The sequence below is a fragment of the Pholcus phalangioides genome, unplaced genomic scaffold (assembly GCF_987345545.1).
Source record: "Pholcus phalangioides strain wild (caught in Gottingen) unplaced genomic scaffold, Ppha-v1.0 ptg000015l_1, whole genome shotgun sequence".
In the NCBI taxonomy this organism is placed as follows: Eukaryota; Metazoa; Arthropoda; class Arachnida; order Araneae; family Pholcidae; genus Pholcus; species Pholcus phalangioides.
The window spans coordinates 99,571,924-99,590,788 of NW_028301608.1; the positions used below are offsets into that span (position 1 = coordinate 99,571,924).

General features: G+C 35.4%; 1 protein-coding gene across 3 annotated transcripts in view; it reads right to left on the reverse strand.

The window, feature by feature from the left end:
• LOC149077182 (solute carrier family 35 member G1-like) overlaps positions 1-18,865 on the reverse strand; it is a 38,741-nt gene that overhangs the window by 16,411 nt on the left and 3,465 nt on the right. The window contains exon 1 of one of the 3 annotated variants that reach the window (XM_089244923.1): positions 2,549-2,676. The exons of the other annotated variants lie outside the window; for them this stretch is intronic. The gene's annotated coding sequence lies outside the window, so the exon portion shown is untranslated. Of the gene's footprint in view, positions 1-2,548; positions 2,677-18,865 lie in introns of those variants that run through there. 3 annotated transcript variants of the gene reach the window in all.

The following is an 18,865-nucleotide window of genomic DNA, read 5'->3' on the forward strand; positions in this document are numbered from 1 at the left end:
CACCAATTGTGTCGAAACGCGTTAGGAATTTCGTAATTTTTATTTTATTTGCTTTTTTTTTGTTGATTTCTTTTTGTGACAAATAATTGCCATTTACGAAATTGCAAATTATTACCCTAGGTTAATTGGACGAATTTCACATCAAAGGAGAATTTTTTAAGAGTGTCAGACCAAACGGTGTTTTTCACCGGTGAGAAGACGCGTTTTTGACTTTCTGAGCAAATGAATACCGAAAATTTCCATTTTTAGCATGTTCTGGGCTGTTTTCACGTAATACCAATTGCGCCCGGGTAGACCCATAGAGACTATTCACATGCTTTACACTCATGTATACTGTGATTAAAAAGTATTTTAGTGTGCTCTATCGCCCTCCTTTTTTAAATTTGTACCATGAGTTTAGAATCGCCTTGTATATAATTGCGCATATAAACATAGCTTCAGAGGTACAACGGTACAAATGTATTCTAAATAATCATAATATTGAGCAGGGGCGCACAGCTCTTTCAGTCCGCAGGCCAGATATGCTGTAACTCTGCAGCTTGCGGGCCAGAAATTTGTTTATGCAGGGGTGACCCGTATTTTAGGGGAAATTCCAGTAATTTTGGTCGTCCCAACTTTTTCATAAAAATGTGCTGTTGCACTTATTTTCATCGAGGCTTACTTGAATTTTTAAGATAAAAATTATTTTCATGATTTATAAATAATATTGAAAATAGCCTTGAAAATGCCTTTGAAAATATTTGTTTGGCTGTTATTAGCAACATTAGTGCTTTTGATTTTTTTTTTTTTTTGGCTGTGATTGGCAATCTTACTTCCCTTTGACAATTTTTTGGATGAAATTGGCAATTTTACTGCCTTTGACATTTTTTTTTTGGCTGTAATTGGCAAATTTATTTGTTTTTAAGAATTTTTGGGCTGTATTTGGTGACTTGAGTTTGAAAATTGTTTTGACTAATTGGCAATTCTACTCGCATTGGAAAATTTTTTTGGTGATAACCCGTATGGATCGTGATCTCACGTATTTTTATGAAGGAAATAAGGTCAGCTTATATATTTACCGTGTTTTTATTAATACCTTTCTACCGGAGCACCTTTGATGGGACGCGGGCCGGAGATTGTGCATCCCTGATATTGAGTTTTATCAAAAATGACGAGAACGATTCAAATATTTGGAAATTGCTAATATAAATTTCTTATTGGAGCAGTTTTAATTATCTCCAATAAAAATGCCAATTTTTCTAATATATAGTACTATTTAGATATAATTTAATTTGAGTCGTCTAAAAACCAGATAGATCCATTTTCTTCGGTTTTCAGATATGTTACGTCATTTATATTTAGTTTTCCTATCAGTAAGGGTGAGAGAAGTCATAAATTCAAAAAACCAGCTAGACGCTATTCATTTCGCTGTGTGAAAGTTTGTGAAACCAGAATAAGTAAAGAAATGTGTTTCAAAACAGATAGGTCAAGATGCTCGTAGGTATAGATGTCGATCCCATAGCTTGGTTGTAAAACCAGGTAGATCCAAAAGAAATATTTTCTCACAAAGTGGTATTTTATACAGAGCTAAAATTTGGTTATAAAGACCTTAGTCTATCTAATACCAATTTGTATATGAAAACATAAAATTCTTCCATGCAATTAATTCGTGTGTCTCTTGGAAAGCCTGTCAAAAGTAATCCAATTTCGAAAATAGACGGCTCATTTAATAGTAGTGAAACCTCGATATAACGGTATTCAGCGGACCAAGGAAAAAATATCGTTGTAGAGAGGTTATCGTTATATCAAGAGCAAAGCCGCAACTAGTAATCTGCAGGGGCAAGCATTTTGGTGCCCCCTTGTAATTTTAAAATAGAGGTAAAAGTGTGAAATTTGGGCTCCTTCAGGGCCAGCTCCCCCTAGTTGCGATCTTGATCAAGAGGCAGTATTATCCTTACGCGTGATCAAATTTATGCGCTGCTGTTACCTTTTCTACATCGCATTGTTAATATCCCAGGAAATGTGCTTTTATGTATTTATTCCCCGCAAAAAATTTTATAATTAGTTTATTAATAAAATTCGCTTTAGATGTGCATTGCCCCCATAAAGAAGTTTACCGCATTGTACTTTGTTGTCACATAGAAAACAGCAATACCAGTAACTTACTTTAGCTTTTGGTGCAAAAAACTGATGTTATTAGACTCCTTCAGAAGAACAAAAACAAGTGACAAAGTTGAAATTAAATTCAAAACGATTTTGAGCAAAACAAAAATAAAGTATCGTTATAGTGGTTTCAAAAATCGCCTAAAAATATCGTGTTAGAGTTTTATCGTAGTTAAGGATATCGTTGTATCGAGGAGTTTAATAGAAGACTATTGGCAATTCCAGACAAGATTTGGAAAATATCAGTGGTGGAAAATTGTAGTGGGATTTTAAGTTACATCGAGCATCGTTGTAGTGAGGTTTTTACCGTATATGTGAACTAGAGAATTAATACTTTCACCGGTGCTAAGAATAAATAAATCATAAAAGTGCTTAAATATATGTGATATGGATCAAAAATACATACCAAAAACAGTTCACATCAATGGATAGAAATCGAACCCAATTGGCTAATCAGAGAGAGAGTGTGCTCCTAAACAATCGAAAATTATTTTTAACACCCTTTGCGATTATCATTACAACTTATATCCGGCCGTGGATATTCCAAAGATAATTTACTTACATATTTTTTATCCCCAATCGCCAGACCAGTGATAAGTGAGATAACGTATAATTGGACTTTGGACCTTCTCCGAACGTGATTATTGAGAATAGGAAAAAAAAGTGATTTCTCCGCTTTTCACTGGTTTTTTTTGTCGATTCATATATTGACTGATAGAGTTGAACCTACATAAATTATCTTTTGCTAAAACTGGAAACGTCCGCGTTTTTTTTTCCACTCGAAATGAGATCATTTAAGGTAAATCGGTCTTATCATTGAAGGTGAATTTACATTGAAGCCGATATGCATGTTGTCTCTCTTCGGAATTATTGATATACACACATTGACTTTGATTTCAGAATAAAACATAGCCATAAATTACAAATGTCTACCTTATGGGGGGTGTGTATATTTCAACCTAATAGCTACAGCAGTATTATTGGAAACATACAATGACAATTTAACAGGCGAAAATTAGTATTTCAAAAGGTATTTGGTGCATAGCACAAAAATTCATACATCGACTGTTGTCATTTCCAACTTAGAGGACAGATTGCAGCACTTTTCAAACATCCCAACTTCGAGGCGTGAATGCGAGCCGATCACCCCGTTAAAAGTCTCGCTACAGAGCAACCGACCTACAACGGTATAACTTTTCGCTCACAGTTCAAAAAATAAATGAGGAATGACAGCACTGTGTGTAACAAGCGTTGCACAGAAACAGACTTCATTTTGGGTTCACAACACGTACACGCACATTCCACCATTTACCGATTTGTTAGAAGTTCCGCAGAATAATATGGACGAGGTGCATGCGTGGTTTAGTGTAGTAGCATCTCAAACTCATAACATATCGTAGATATTAATGCCTATACTTTAGGGAATATATACATGCTCATTTTCAAAAGAGAACATTTCCACTTTCTTCCGAAATGCACTTTTTAATGGTTTATGAATATTTGGGATAAGCTCTGCCAAATTATGCAACCGGGATTATTCTAACGGGAATATTTTTAGTAGAAATCACAATGTAAAGTTAGTCTCGTTTCTATCAAAAGCAAACATACTCACCTATATCATATACTTCGGTATTTTTCATCTCTCGATAACGGACGCCCATGGGACCGAAAACTTTGTCCGCTAACAAAGAGTATCCGTTAATGGATAGTAAGATTGAGTCTCAACGATGTAATTCAAAATTGTGTCCGTCAGTGGAGGTATCTGCTAACGGGAATGTCCGTTTACAGTGGAACCTCTACTGTAGAATGATCGTGTTTATGTTAATGACGAGAAAGCAGTAAGGGTACCTTCCTGTGCTAGTAAAAAAATGTTCTGGAATCAATATGGGACGTAGAAATTTTCAATTTTTTAGACCTTTGACCAGTTCAAATTTTAATCAAAAGGTAACATTTCTACTAATTTTCTTTCAAAACGGAACATTTCCAAAATTCAAATGTGAATAACTCCCTTGAATGTTGATCAAAAAACATAGCATTTAAATATTCTTCTACCATTCCTACATGCTTGTGCTACCTGTAAGGCTATTTTCTACTTTTGTAAAGTAAACATTCAGGAGGAATGTTTTTATTTCAGCTGTAAATTTAGCAAAAGTGGAAATGTGCATTTGAGGAGCTTATTTTCAAAAGAGAAAAGTTAATCATTGAGTGGGATTGAGCTCAATATCTCAATAGATATCTATTGAATATTATCAAGATTCTGCAAATATTAGGGGAAGAGTTCGGACAGTGCCGTCTTAACATTGGGCACGCCCGTGGCCTCTAGTGCAGTGTTTTTAACCTGTAATCCACGGACACCTGGGGGAAGGGGGTCTGTAAAGTACTCACGGACCCCCCCCCCCCATCCCGTGAGTACTGTTATCTTATGAAAATGATTCCGTGGACCTTACCTTTGTTGTAAGTACTCGCGGTAAGGTCCACGGAATCATTTTCATTTACTACGATTGAGTGAATGACCTATTTTGCTCTGTGAAATTGAAGTTCATTCTATATTTTTATGATATGCAATGCATTTGGGATTTTATGGGAGAGCGACGTCGAAATTTACCTGACGCTACAGAGGGGTCCGTGGAACATTGGCCTTCACTATATGGGGTCCGTGATATGAACGTTGGTAAACACTGCTGTGGTGTATAAGGAGCCTCCTGGTGAAATACAATTTGTAGTAACAAATCGAATTTTTAGAAACATTATGTAATTTAATACGCATTGTAGCCTACCTCTAGCAGGGTCCCCAGAAGATTTTGACGGGGACCCTTGCTGATATTAATACGGTCTTGGGGCCGGACCCATGACCCAATGCAAGTTTAAACCTACAAATCACTTGTGCCAATGTTATAAATTTTGAACTGCTGTCATGAAACAAAAAACTGGAAGGATGATCTGTACCAAACAAATCCCACAGGGTTCAAAAAACTCGGATCTTCAGATAAGATATAAAAAAGGTGGTGATAACGAGATAAACACATGTATGTACTGTAATAAATGAATTCTCAAGTCACGAGGGAATAGCCATCTGACAAAGCACTGCTGAGAATTGTGAATAGCGTCGACAATATAAAGCAAATCAACTAAGCTCGTCTCGTGACAATATCTACAAAAACGCCTTCCTCCCTATTTTTTCACACTTTCCGGGTGAATGTAGAAGATTTAAAAAAAAATAGCACCGTAAATAAACAAATGAATGTGTTTGACAAATAAAAAATTGTATAACGATCAGCGCGATGACTAGACACTACTGATTGATGAAAAAAACCTCATCCAAAGAATGGCGCTGTTACAAAACGCTACTCAGTAAAAGCAATAGTTGGTGTCCAAATATCGTGCAGCTGTATTCTGTGTAAATCGTAGCTTGCACACACTAAAACAGGGGTATTCAATCTTATAATATTGTGGGCCCATTAAAAATTTCAATGAAGCCCGAATGCCCACTGAGTCACATTATTACTGTTAAATAACCGTATATGCAGCTCGTAAATATTTCTCAGGAATTTCTAACGACTTGATGCATGCCGGAATGTGTGTGTGCGTGCGTGGTCAGAGCTCTTTGAAATATCGGGCTAGCCTATGAGCGAAAGTGTGACATCAGCATTATCCCTTTAGCCAAAATCGCTCTGTTCCCTATCCTGATTTTTTTTTAAATTATTTTTGAGGCATCACTTGGAGCGGCAAAATATGATGCGTAACCAGCCCGCTTTCTTTTATAGCTGCGTTACGTGACCCTAGCGTGCTTAAGATGTCAGATATATAAGTGTTTTGTCTTCGAGAAGTGTTGCCATCTGGAGTCTTGTATTTTGGTGGGGAAGAGCAGAGATTTTATTCGCGCCTCGAAGTTGGGAAACTAAAAATTGAATTACTCTGCTGTAATTAGAATAGTAAACTCAGCTTCAATAACATAGGTAAGAGTCGAATTTATGTAATCAAAAACAATACTTATTCACTAAATGCTTTTGCAAAAACTAAACTAACCACTTCAAGTAAAAGTTTTTGGCGATAAATTTGGATTATCTTTACTTCACGAATCGGTGATAAATTTGGTAGCCTTGTCCTGAACTAACCGCACGTTAGAAAAAAGGGGAAAGGAAACAATATATAAAAGGAAAATTATAATACAGCGAAACCTACCTGTCTTAAACGGAATCAAAATGCAGTCTGTTCTATGATTAGTGCTTTTATTTGCACCTTTATGAAACGGAAATCTGTCTAAAAAGGAATATTATTTCAGTCTGTTGACGTTCCGTTTCATACAGGTTTCACTGAAGATAAGAGGTTTTTTTACTCTTTCACCCTCACCCTACGTGATGTCGTTCGCGCTCACATGCATTTAGTAGAAAGATACATTATGTGTGGGAAAAAAAGTCATTTACAGGAGTATAGAAAGAAAAGAGGGTAAGAAAGAGTAACTTCCGTAGAGATAGTTACTATAAACCTTCGTAATGGTGAAGAGAGAGGAAAGAAAACACAGAACTTCAAATTTATTCCGCTGGAATTCGAACGCAATATTACGTCCGTGATTGTACAGGAGCTAAAGGGACAGGGTTCTCCAACTTCCCCCCCCCCGCAGTGCCCCTTTCCCCTATTACTTATCCAATGCTTATCCGTGAGCTCCGCCAGCTCCCCAGAGTTGTTTAAGAAAGAATGAATCTCTTCAGGAAAACCTTAGTCAGACTAATCGATCTGCGGTGTTCCTGACAAAGGTTGAAAGTGCTCCAGGACGCCGTGGTGGGTTTGAGAACCCCTGGGTTAAGGGATTTCAAAATGGTCGGTGGACTACACAGGATTTGCGTTGAACACTCCGGCATTTGAGCGAACGAACGAGATATCCGTAATCATGGAAGATAGTTGCTACAAAGTGTGGCCCGCAAAATTTCTGAAATTTAAAAAAAAAAATTAAAAGCTCACCTACAGTTCTTGTTTCCCCCATCGTAATTACAATAGAAAACGGATCGTGGAGAAGAACAGCATTTATATAGAACTTACTCTATACAAATATTAGGAATGGAAATTACAACCGGAAAGAAATTCAACCAAAAAACACTGGCCCGAAAAACTAAACATAATGAAGGCGCGTATGTGATTACAATTACGCAATATTAACGAAGAGTAAATATGTATTCGCATCTGTGTGAACAGAAAATTGCCCAGCAGCGCGTCGCGACCTTTAAAATTTTCAGATAAATATTCGAATTTTCCTTCGTCAAAAAATTTATTTCCGCGGATAGATGTTATAACTAGATTTCGATGATGTATTCGGATTAAAATATCGATTAAATTACGTTTAATTTATTTAGAATCCATTATTTTGTATACATTTTTCTATCGGATATTTGTTTACGAAATTCAAGGAGACGCTAATTATTGGAAATTTGCATCGAATGAGCCCGATACTGATTTATTAGTTATTCTGATTTTGAAGTTTTCCCGTGACAACTCAAAAATCAGCCGGGATCTTGAGTCGCAGGGTCCTACTACCCTTTTCGAAGTACCAATTTACATACACATCATATAGTTCCAGATTTCCTTATTACATGAAATCTGATCCATCTAGTTATTCCTCGCTCATAATACATCACATCGAGTAATTAATTATAGGGATATCAGTTTCAGAAATATAAATTATCTATTTTTATGGCAGCAATAATGAATAGAAAATACTAGAATAACCAGAAGCTTTTGTGTGTGTACGACGCAATGTGGTGTGTCTCTCAAATCTTATCAATATCAAAAATAAGTTATCAATTCGATAACTTATTTTTGTCCATCGATCTGATTAGAGAATTTTTTAAGAAATAACTTATCTGAAAGAAACAACTAGAAATAATCTTATCTTATTTTTAAGAGATTATCGAAATTTTCCACTCACAGTATTTATTGCATTATGGCTTTTGTTGTCAATTGTCGAGCTGATAACATAAAGCGCATCTTCAACTTTTTCCAAGTGCAATAACTCATTCCGTGATAAGCTGATCATAGATTCGATCCCGTCATTTGGGAGAAGCCGCGATTCACGTGCAATTGACTCGCTGCACGAGACATGGTGGTTTTTTAATGTCTCTAAAATGTTATCAATAAATTGCTACAGATTGCAAAGGAGATGAAGTTTTCCGGCTGGTGGTTTTTCTACGTCATCTTCTGTAGACCGTGAAAAAGTTTAATTACATTCATTGTGGCGGGATTGTAATTCACCTGAAATTCACTGGTTTTTTAGACGTTCATGCATTTAGACGTGGATCACTCATGTACACACCCTGTACACGACAAATTACAGGATATTTCCTAGACACCCAATTTAGTATGGGTATATATCACGCAAATGAGGTATCCTAAATGCGGTTGCATGACAAAGAAAAAATTATTGTCAATATGGGATGTTGCACTTTAGGACAAGTTGGCAACTTTAGGGCTGTATTTATATGATTTACGTATATTTGAATAGTTTAAAAATGTCATTTATATATAATTGTTTGCAAACTTACTTTTTTAACATTGAAGAATGTATAACAATGTGTCCTACATGACATTATTTATTACATTATACAGTGTAGAAGGATAGATGACAGCTTATGGAAGACAGATAACGGCACTTCTCTAACACGAAGCATGAAAAACAGCCATAAATACATAATGACACACACCACATTCAATACACAACTTTCTGGTATTCACCAATATGTACAGTGTACATACAACTAATAAACATTCCTCTGGTGGGAGGGATTTCTAACAAATTGGTACATGCCGGGTCAGAAAGTTGTGTATTGTATGGAGAGGGGGGGGGGAGGGGGCTAATGTATTCATGTCAGATTTTTGCGTGTTTCATGAAGAGCTGTCATCTTTCATATTGGAAATGAGTGTGTGGCAGATGCCTCAATTTGTGTTATGTAAGTATCGTATTTAAGGTAAGCATTCTGGAGATAGTGTAGGATACCAAATAGAAGAGCGGGGTGTACTCGATTAAATGTAAACTCCATTAATGAGCTCTAATGAACAGCCGAATCCTCTTATAAGGATCTTCCATTTCAGTGAACAGATATACTCTTATTTGTCAGGGTGTACTATCTCCTCGTCCTTAATGATAATCCAATCCCAAGCGGAAGCTAATTTTTTTTTTCTTGTAAGAATATTTAAGGGTCTGATAAAACATCAATGCGAACTAGATTTGCAACGGAGCATTTTTTGATCAGTGGCTAGGGAAAGCAGGTAGTGGTTTCAACGCGTGCGTGCGTACATACATACACGTGACCTAGCCTACTCTTAATTCAGTGAAAATGGACGGCTAGAAATTAAATACCCACAAAAATCCAACGAATTATGGTCTGGGAAAGTCTAAAATGACCGCTCACTTTTCCGGGACTGTGCGTGTTATAGGGCTTCACTGCAAATAGCTTTAGTATTGATGCTAGTAACCTCTAATTTTTGAAAAAATTCGCGATATTGTGGTTAGAAATATGAAAAGGACGTAGCCGAGGGGAAGGTAAGGAATGCAATGTTGAAGTGAAGCGATTTATCGAAGGACAAAACATTAAAGCATTTCTAGTCTCGCGTCACTGATAGCGCGTTTACTTATTACAATAAGAAAAAAAAAACTGAGAACAGACGTGTCGAAGAACTTCGGAAATGCGTATTATACGAGTCTCAAAAGGCTTAAAATAAAACCAGGAAGCTATTTTGGATCTTTTTAAAACCGACATTAGTGATTAAATTATGTAACTTATTTCGTTTATGGTAAATTGACTTTGCAAAACGAAAACAATTATAACATATTGCTTGGCAAACGCTTTCACGTTCCGGTTTTTGATACCAAGTAAATAGATCCTAGAACATGAGAGAATCACACTTAAATTTATTACATTATTCGCACGAACTTTCATACTTTTTCTAAGAAAACGTCGAGAAATAAACGAGTCTTAAATTTCGCAATTTATGCAAATGAGTTGCGGGACTAATATTTAGTTATTCGAAACCTCACAAACGGGCAATTAATGGTTTCCAAGGTCAAGTTGTGCTGAAAAAAATCTAAGAAATTGTTTTTCTTGATTTGAATCTTAAAAAGAAAACTGAAAAATTTATGCAGCATTAAAATATTTAAAATAAAAAAATCGGGTTTAACATTTAGTAGAATTTCACCAAATGTAATACAATAAAACCACATTTTATAGTATTTAATGAGACAAATTTTCCTTATCAAAATCATTGATTTTTTTTAAATATTAGACCATCTCTGTGAAGTTCTTTATATTTTTATTGTAAGAGCATGAATAACGTTCCAGACCTTGCATGCACACAAAATGTGGTGGCTGTTTTTTTTGCGCTGTAGCAAGGTCGCAGCGGGGGGGGGGGCGACTGGGAGGTCTGGTACCCCAGAAATGACCGGAAAAAGATGGCCAAATCTATTGTTCTATCACTTTGCCTCCCCGAACGAAATTTCTGGCTACGGGCTTGCGCTGTGGAATATATATATACACATAACATCAGGGCTTAAACCCTAACTTAAAGGATTCTTTAAGTTTTGAGCTAGAAATATGGTGAATATGAACTTACGGGGCTTTCATCAGAGGGCAGCACTCAAGGTTGAACTTTCAGGGGGGGGGGGGGTCTCTTCCAGGAGAAATGGAAAAATGTGATTACACACAATTTTGCAATAAAATTCTGGAAAAATTGAATATATAAGTGATGAATATACCCTGCATCACCTTGGCTGTTAAAAAATTGAGCGAGAAGTGAATTATTTCACTTTTTCAAATTTTCAATTTTCGTTTTGTTAAAGATTTGCTGACATTTATGTTTTAATGTATTTTTTGAGTATCAGAAATGCAAAAACATCTTTAAAATTCCAAAAAGTGAATGCTCGTGTCTTAAAGGGTTAAAGCTATATTGTGCCTTTTTATCGAACAGGGAAGTTGAAAATCTATCAAGATCCTCAGTCTGGTTTTTACCGTGTAATCTGTGTTTTAAATATTTATACAGGCTGTATAAAATGGATGACCAAAAATTGAATTAATGGCGCTTAAGTTTTTTTCAGGAAATTAAAGTGATACTTAAAAGTCTGATCCCAATCGCAGCACTACGCACCTTCAACCCACGGAAAAACCACTTTTAAGGTGAGGCTAGTACAGCGCGGACTATTTTAATAGTCGATTTTGCGTAGCGACCCCTCTAAAGCCGGTTTTGCGCAGCTCAGAATCACGTAGCGTGGTTGGTGTGGACCCAGTTTTATGTGAATCAACACACTTTAAATTTTAGAGTTGTATGGTCTCAAGTTACACCCAAAACATGTTTGCTCATGCGTGAATTTCTTCAAATCTCATCTAACGTACCGTATATAAAACCATAATCAGATAAATACATGTGATAGACAGCAGATTTTGGCCCATAACCTAAACAATACATGGCAGAATATCATTAAAATTTTATGATGCTAAAATAGATTTTAATTAGAAAAATGATTTCTTCCAGAAAATTAGTAGAAATCATGTTTCATATTCAAATAAAATGGCAAAAATAGCATACTTCGGAAAACGCGTTTGAAGTTTTTATTCACAAATTACTTGCATGTAAAAACGCAACACTAAAGTCGGCGTAGCGTCTATTCTGAGCCTCATGTAATTTTTTTTTTTCCAAAATGGCGTTTTAAACGTAGTCAGATATTTTAAGTCAATTGACTAGTTAAATCCATGAGACTAGTGGGATATGATTAAACATCATAGTCAACTACCTTCTAACCAGATTATGCAGTGTCCTGAAGTGCTAATGCAGCCTTTATCTCATTAACCGTCCGTCGTAGAGGTATGTATGGTTTTAATTTCAAAAGGCGTTCAAAAATTACGCTGTAGCAGTTTTCATAGGGAGAATACAGCGAGTCACAGAATAAAAAGGCTGAATTTTTATATGGTGCCCTTGTCTCCTAATTTCCAATTAAGTTATTGCCGTCTTTTCTGAGCCCAACAAAAGAATCCCTTATTTTTAACAGCAATATTCACCTAGATACTTTAATTCCAAAATCGGAGAAAATTTTGGAAATAACAGCAAAAACTAACGGACAATTCCTTTCCCAACTTTTCTCCGATTTTCGAATTTGAATATCTCGCCGCATTAGCAAATACATGGCCGCAACAGGCAAAATGCCCAACGAGATGGCTGAGAAAAAAGTTGCCTATAACATTGATGTCATATTTCTAACATACAGCAACCCAATTAAAAATGCAATTATAAAAACTAAAAACTGTACATACATGATAAAATATTATACAATGCCCATAAAAAATATTTATGGAGTTCTTATTCTATATAAGTATGAATAGCTTCCCGATTTAAACGTGTCAGGACACCCTGTAAAAAAACGGTCCACCGCTGTGTCCCAAAGAAGAGATAAGTAGATGGTCGAAGATGTCATGGGTCGAGATACACGACATATAATTAATAATGAAAGCATAGTTCAACTAAATACTCAAGATTGGCATTGTGCCACATTTAACTTTCAATCATTTAATTATTAAGACACTTTCATCATAAATTTTACCAGACAGAAATTAATCACTAAACATTTTCCTCAACTCTCACCCCCCCCCCCCCACACACACACAAACAAAAGAAATAACTAATACAATTTGGTCCCTCACTACCTGAAGACGTTTATTAATATTATCGTTACTCGATTTGTCCCCCTCACTTAAAAATCACTAAAAGGCACATCATTAAACCACCAACCCCACCTCATTAGTAGCGATTCTGCGCCTAAAAAACGCGCTTTTTATAAAACCTCACTTTCTCATGTCCCTGGAGTGAGTGTGTGAATTATCTTTCACAAGGATTGATTGATTACAGCTCACACCCAGAACTGTTGTGCAAGACAACTTCCTCTCTTCACCTAGGAGGCTGGGTCGTGTCGGAGGGAGCATCTTCTATTCATTCAACGAATGAAATTATATGCATTCTATTGAAACAATCCATCAGAAAACATTGAGCACGGTACAATCTTAACATAAGAGAAAAGTGAAACAATAATGAAATATATATACAAAAGAAAATAAGATCAAACACACGCTGATTTACACAGATTAACTATGTATATTTACATCTGGATGTAACTGGGATACAGAGGGTATCTCCGAGGGAGGAAGGGCTGACTGTATTGATCTTTCTTTACTCCTGAATCTCGTGATCATAAGTATGCTGGCTAGGAATTTTTGGTTTTGATTCTGAAGCGCTATATTCGGAATCGTTGAAATCGTCAGTCCGGTGAATTGGACGTCTGAATTCTGATTTGCATGCTTCAAGATGTTTAACAAGTTTTAATGTACGATTTGCATTCGTGGGACTTATGATGCGTCGTTTCCAGAGTGCTTTTTTCAACGCATACCTGTGTTATTGTTAATATGGTGAAATATTACCAATGTGGGAGATGAGACTAGTGAAAAGTGAGCTTGCGGAAAAAAATCCCTCTTCATTCTTTTGCCGAAATATGCAAATGCTCAAGAATATGAAAATGTTTTAAATTCTAAAAATCGTGAAAAAATGCTTTATCGCGTAGAAAATGACGAAACATACGAAATCATTCAAAAATTATGTAAAGTCATAGAAATCCGAGTTCTTGTAACGACCGAATATTTGTACCGTTGTAAGTCTTACAGTCATCGACCCGACAGCCCACTACCATTCTCACTTTGATTCATTCCTTTACCTTCAAAATTTTTGCAGAAAATCATTCACTGATTTAAACCAACTAAATTCAAATACGATTTTTTGAAAGAACAATTTTAATCTTTTTTTTTCGGGGGGGGAAAAAAAGATATTCCAAGGACAAAGGTAAAATGCAATTCTTTGCTTGAAAAAACACGAAAAAAATAGAACTTTCAGAATAACTTAATATCATTTTACATAATGTCATGAATAACGAGAAAAAGTTTTCGACGAATAAGGATAAAAAATTTTGTTCGATTATTTTGAAATCATCATTACACCACTGTTAGAGGAAAAAAATTTTCTGTGTTTTAGAGAACGACGTTTTAAGTCCGACTCGGTTTAAGTGTTTTTCTTGCCCGATTTATAGTTTCAAAAAAATCTAATGTTTTTTTCGTGTATGAATGAATTACAAAAAAAAAAAAGACATTAAACGGCCTTCACAGTCACGAGCGTCACTAATGTAAGAGCGTAATGTTTATTCAATGAGAAAAGAAAAAGCTTTTACGTGTGAATAATTCCCTTTGTTCTTCTCCCTTCATTTTAATCGCAATAAAAAAAACACGAAATCGGTTTTTTCTCAACATTCAGGTTTCAAGGATATTTTCTGAAATTACCTGAAACTGACCTTGATGAAGAGCAAACTGTCGATTTTATTTCGAACTATCAAATGCACAACATTATCTCAAGCATGGATACAACTTTGACTTTTACAATAGCATTAATATATTCATATTAATCCTTTCGCGTACAAACTGCTGGCGATAAATTTGAATAATCTGTATTAGACGTCTAGGCGATAATTATGAGCGTATCCATGAAATTTCTGGTGACACCCTTTACCATTCTCATGGTATCCTTAGGTGCCGCGGCACACTTTTCAGAACTGAGTTATTATATTAATCAGATAAGGCAGGGGTCTTCAACCTGTGGCACTCCAAGCTTTTTGTTGTGGCCCTTCGACCATTTTTAGAAAATAGCCACTTTACATAGAAAAACGATTTAAATTCCAGAAAAAAGCCTCCAGACTACTGAAACCTATACTACTGTACTTAGAATTGTGAAACACATGGAGAGGTCAAATTTGGCATCCAAAAGGTACCCTTTTAAATTTCTGTAAAATAATTGCAGAATTTATAGAAATGCTGAAAGACACCTTAATAAAAGAAATAATTTTAGAATTATTGAAAAAATAATTTCATAATGAAAATTTATTAATGAAAAAATTTCATAATGAAAATTTATTAATGAAAAAATTTCATAATGAAAATTTATTAATGAAAAAATTTCATAATGAAAATTTATTAATGAAAAAATTTCATAATGAAAATTTATTAATGAAAAAATTTCATAATGAAAATTTATTAATGAAAAAATTTCATAATGAAAATTTATTAATGAAAAAATTTCATAATGAAAATTTATTAATGAAAAAATTTCATAATGAAAATTTATTAATGAAAAAATTTCATAATGAAAATTTATTAATGAAAAAATTTCATAATGAAAATTTATAATTAATGAAAAAATAGTTGTAGAATTACTGAAATAGTTGCAGAATGACTGAAAGAAGTAATTGTAGAATTACTGAAAGAAATGATTGCAGAATTTACTGATAGAAATGATTTCAAAATTATTCAGAACAATTTTAGAATCATTAAGAGTAATTTCAGAGTTGTCAAGAGTAAGGGTGCGAACATAGTGAACGCTGGCTTCCTATTCTGCAAGTCCCCACCGTTACGGATTGGTTAAAGAACCTGAAATTCAAGTTTTTAACCAATCCGTAACGGTGCGGATTTGCGAAATCAGAAACCAGCGTGCACTATGTTCGCAGCTTTAGGGTGAGAACATAGTGCATCCGTATTTCCGATTCTGGAAACCCGCCTCGTCTCTGACTGGTTAAAACCCCGAATTTCAAGCTAAAAAAAGTTGAAATTCGGGTTCTTAACCAATCGAAGACAACGCGGGTTCGCAAAAAAATTCGCCGCCCCCCCCCCCCCACATAAAAGGGATTACCGTTAACGAGGGATTGGAAATGCATATTTTTATTTTACAAGGGGAAATTATTATTTGTCCGTAAAAGAGGTGTGACAGCATATGAGGGGGGGGGGGTTCCGTTAAGAGGGATTTTACTTCAATTCATGAAGGATTTTTGAAAGAAATGATTTCATAATTAATGAAAATTTTAAATTAATGAAAAAAAACGATTTCAGGATTATCGGGACAAATTTCAGATTTAATAAAAAGATAAATTAAAAAGAATTAAGAATGAATAAAGTTCATATTTAATGAAAGAAATTCAGAGTAAATAAAAATGTCCAATAAATTTGGAGAACCCTGTTTAATAACTAAGAATACCATGGTATGAATTGGTGGCCACGGGCTTGGTGGAGTTAAGTTTAATTTGGCCCGCAATGCCTGAAAGGTTGAAAACCCGAGATGAGGCATCAAAATGACTCGCATAAAAGCATTATTGCTAAAACAAAAAGAGTGTCATTGTTTTTCAAGTAGGAACTTGTTTGAATAATAATTTATATATACGAAATAAATTTGATCAGATATCAACATTAAGTCTAAAAAAAAATCTATTTGAGATGAAAATAAATTTGAATATTTGCCGAAAAAAGTTAAACACTCTCTCAATCTGCCCCCATTTTGTTTATGCGCCATAAAAATTGACCATTCCGGACCCTTACGAAATCTGTGGCCGTGGTTTTTTCACACAATGAAAACTAATATAGGGCAAGACACTGTCTCACAGGACAAGTTTTTCCACTAACACTTCATTTCAAGTGATTTCCACTCCCCCCCCTCCCCAATGAAAACAGGTTATATGACAGATATTGAAATATTAAAAAAAAATAAAAACTTGTTTTCCATTAGAATAGTTCCTTGAGTGTGTGAACGAATTGATTTCACAATCGTGACCGAAAACTATGAAAAGCTCTATAACGGGGGAACTCCATTTTTTTTCCAAATGCCAGCATCATCTACCATAGGTTCCCAAACTTTTCGAAGCGTGACTCCTTTGACAATTTTGTCGAAGAACCACCATAGATAGCGTGACCACGTGTCCCGGTTTCCAGGACATTCTTCATTCTTTGTTAACGTGCTCTAATTTCCGTAATCAATGGCGATCGAAATGTAATTATTTTTTCGATATTTGGCAGAACAGTTTTATTATGAAATTTCAAACTACCCGCCTGTTTGAAAAAAAAGATATGGTATTTTTTCCTTTAAATACCATCTCTTCATACAAAAACGCCAACTGGGACGAAAATTACTGTAGTTAAGGAAGGCTGATATGATTCCACTCAGCGCTTCCCGCTACTAATGCGTGTTAGAAGTAATTGAAAAGTGTGTGTATGGTGTATTGGTTAGCGCACTTGCCCGGCATGCAAGGGGACCCAGGTTCGAATCCCGGAGGAGGCAAATCACTTTTCTTTCCAAATATCAGTTTCGGCCAGAAAATTCAATTTTTCACCCACATGCTTTTTAGCTTTGAATCATGCGAACGGTGTCATTAACAGAGCCGCAAGTTGGAACGAAATGCGTATCTTGCGCATCGTAATGGTGCGGAGTGGATAACTTAATAACCCAACTCGGGGTCTCCATTACAAAAGCAGGGCAAAGAGCAAAAATATTCTCGGGTTCTTTCACAGGGAATGAATAATTTTAGTTGATTTGATACATTTTGAATATTCATAACACTCTCATGGTTGTGGCACAGACCAGCACCTCCTAGAGATAGGCGGCCTTCTGCTTATGACGTCAGTAAGCACTCCATTTTCCCTCAGTAAAAATTCAGGAAAAAAATTGTGAGCCAATCAGGATGACTCTACGCCAAAATAAGAAACGAAATAGGATGCTAGAATTCCAAGATGTGGTAAACTTGCTAGGTAGTCTGAATGATGTTCATGGCAAACCATGCAGAGGGCTATCTCTAGGAGGTGCTGCAGACACCCCATACTTTATTATACAAAATTATTTCTCTCCCCTTCAACTACAGTATGTATTTCGTATTAACACGATTACCCGGGGTACAATATTTTTAACCAAGCACCCCTCCCCGGTATTACCAATAACGTCACTTCTCCATCAAAACAGCTTCGTAAACAGCACACCAGTGTTATTAATTGCTCATAAACTAAAAAATGTAAACATTTTTCCCTTTACAAATTCGTACAGGGTGCACAAAAAGTCTGTAGAAACTTTAAAAATTCATAGAAACCGGAAAAATAACCGAAATAAAAAACGGCTTGCAGGGTTAGCAACAAATAAGCGTATCCGTTACATTCGAGCAAATGTATTCAATAGGCTTATCGGTTGTTTTTTTTTTCAAGTTTTCTAAAAGACCATTGATCAAACGTTTATAGTGTAATCCTGGCCTCAGATACGTGTCGTAAGTAGCCGTTCAGCTGGGTTAGGCCGGGATTACACTATAATAAATGTTCTTTTATAAAACTTGAATGAAAACTTGAGTGAACGTAACCAATAATTTTGACGTATTTTTACTTCCGTTGCGAAAAATGCAAATATGAAAATAAAATTCTCCAAAATGAAAACGTTCGAACAAGAAAATCTCGCGACCACACACTTTGGGAAACACAAATACCATTCAGAAGAGCACCTTGGTTGCAACTCTTACATAAGCTCAAATTCAAATCAACATTAGGGCGACTATACAAGATGTGTCAAATTGTTTTCACAGCGGATATGTCTGCAACCGCTGACTTTATAAACATAATTACAAAAAGTTTTCGAATAACGTGCAGTTACTCAACACTTCAAAACATTTTTAGAGGTCGTATACATAAAAAAAATTAACGTTTTATACAGTTCTCATGTGCTAAAACTTTCAACTATTTGCAAAGTACATTCTGCTCTGAAAATTAATTTGCAAAAATTCGTATTTTTAAATGCAATATTTATCGAGATATCAGATATATATATAAAAATGAATGTTTCGGCAACTTATCACTGTGTT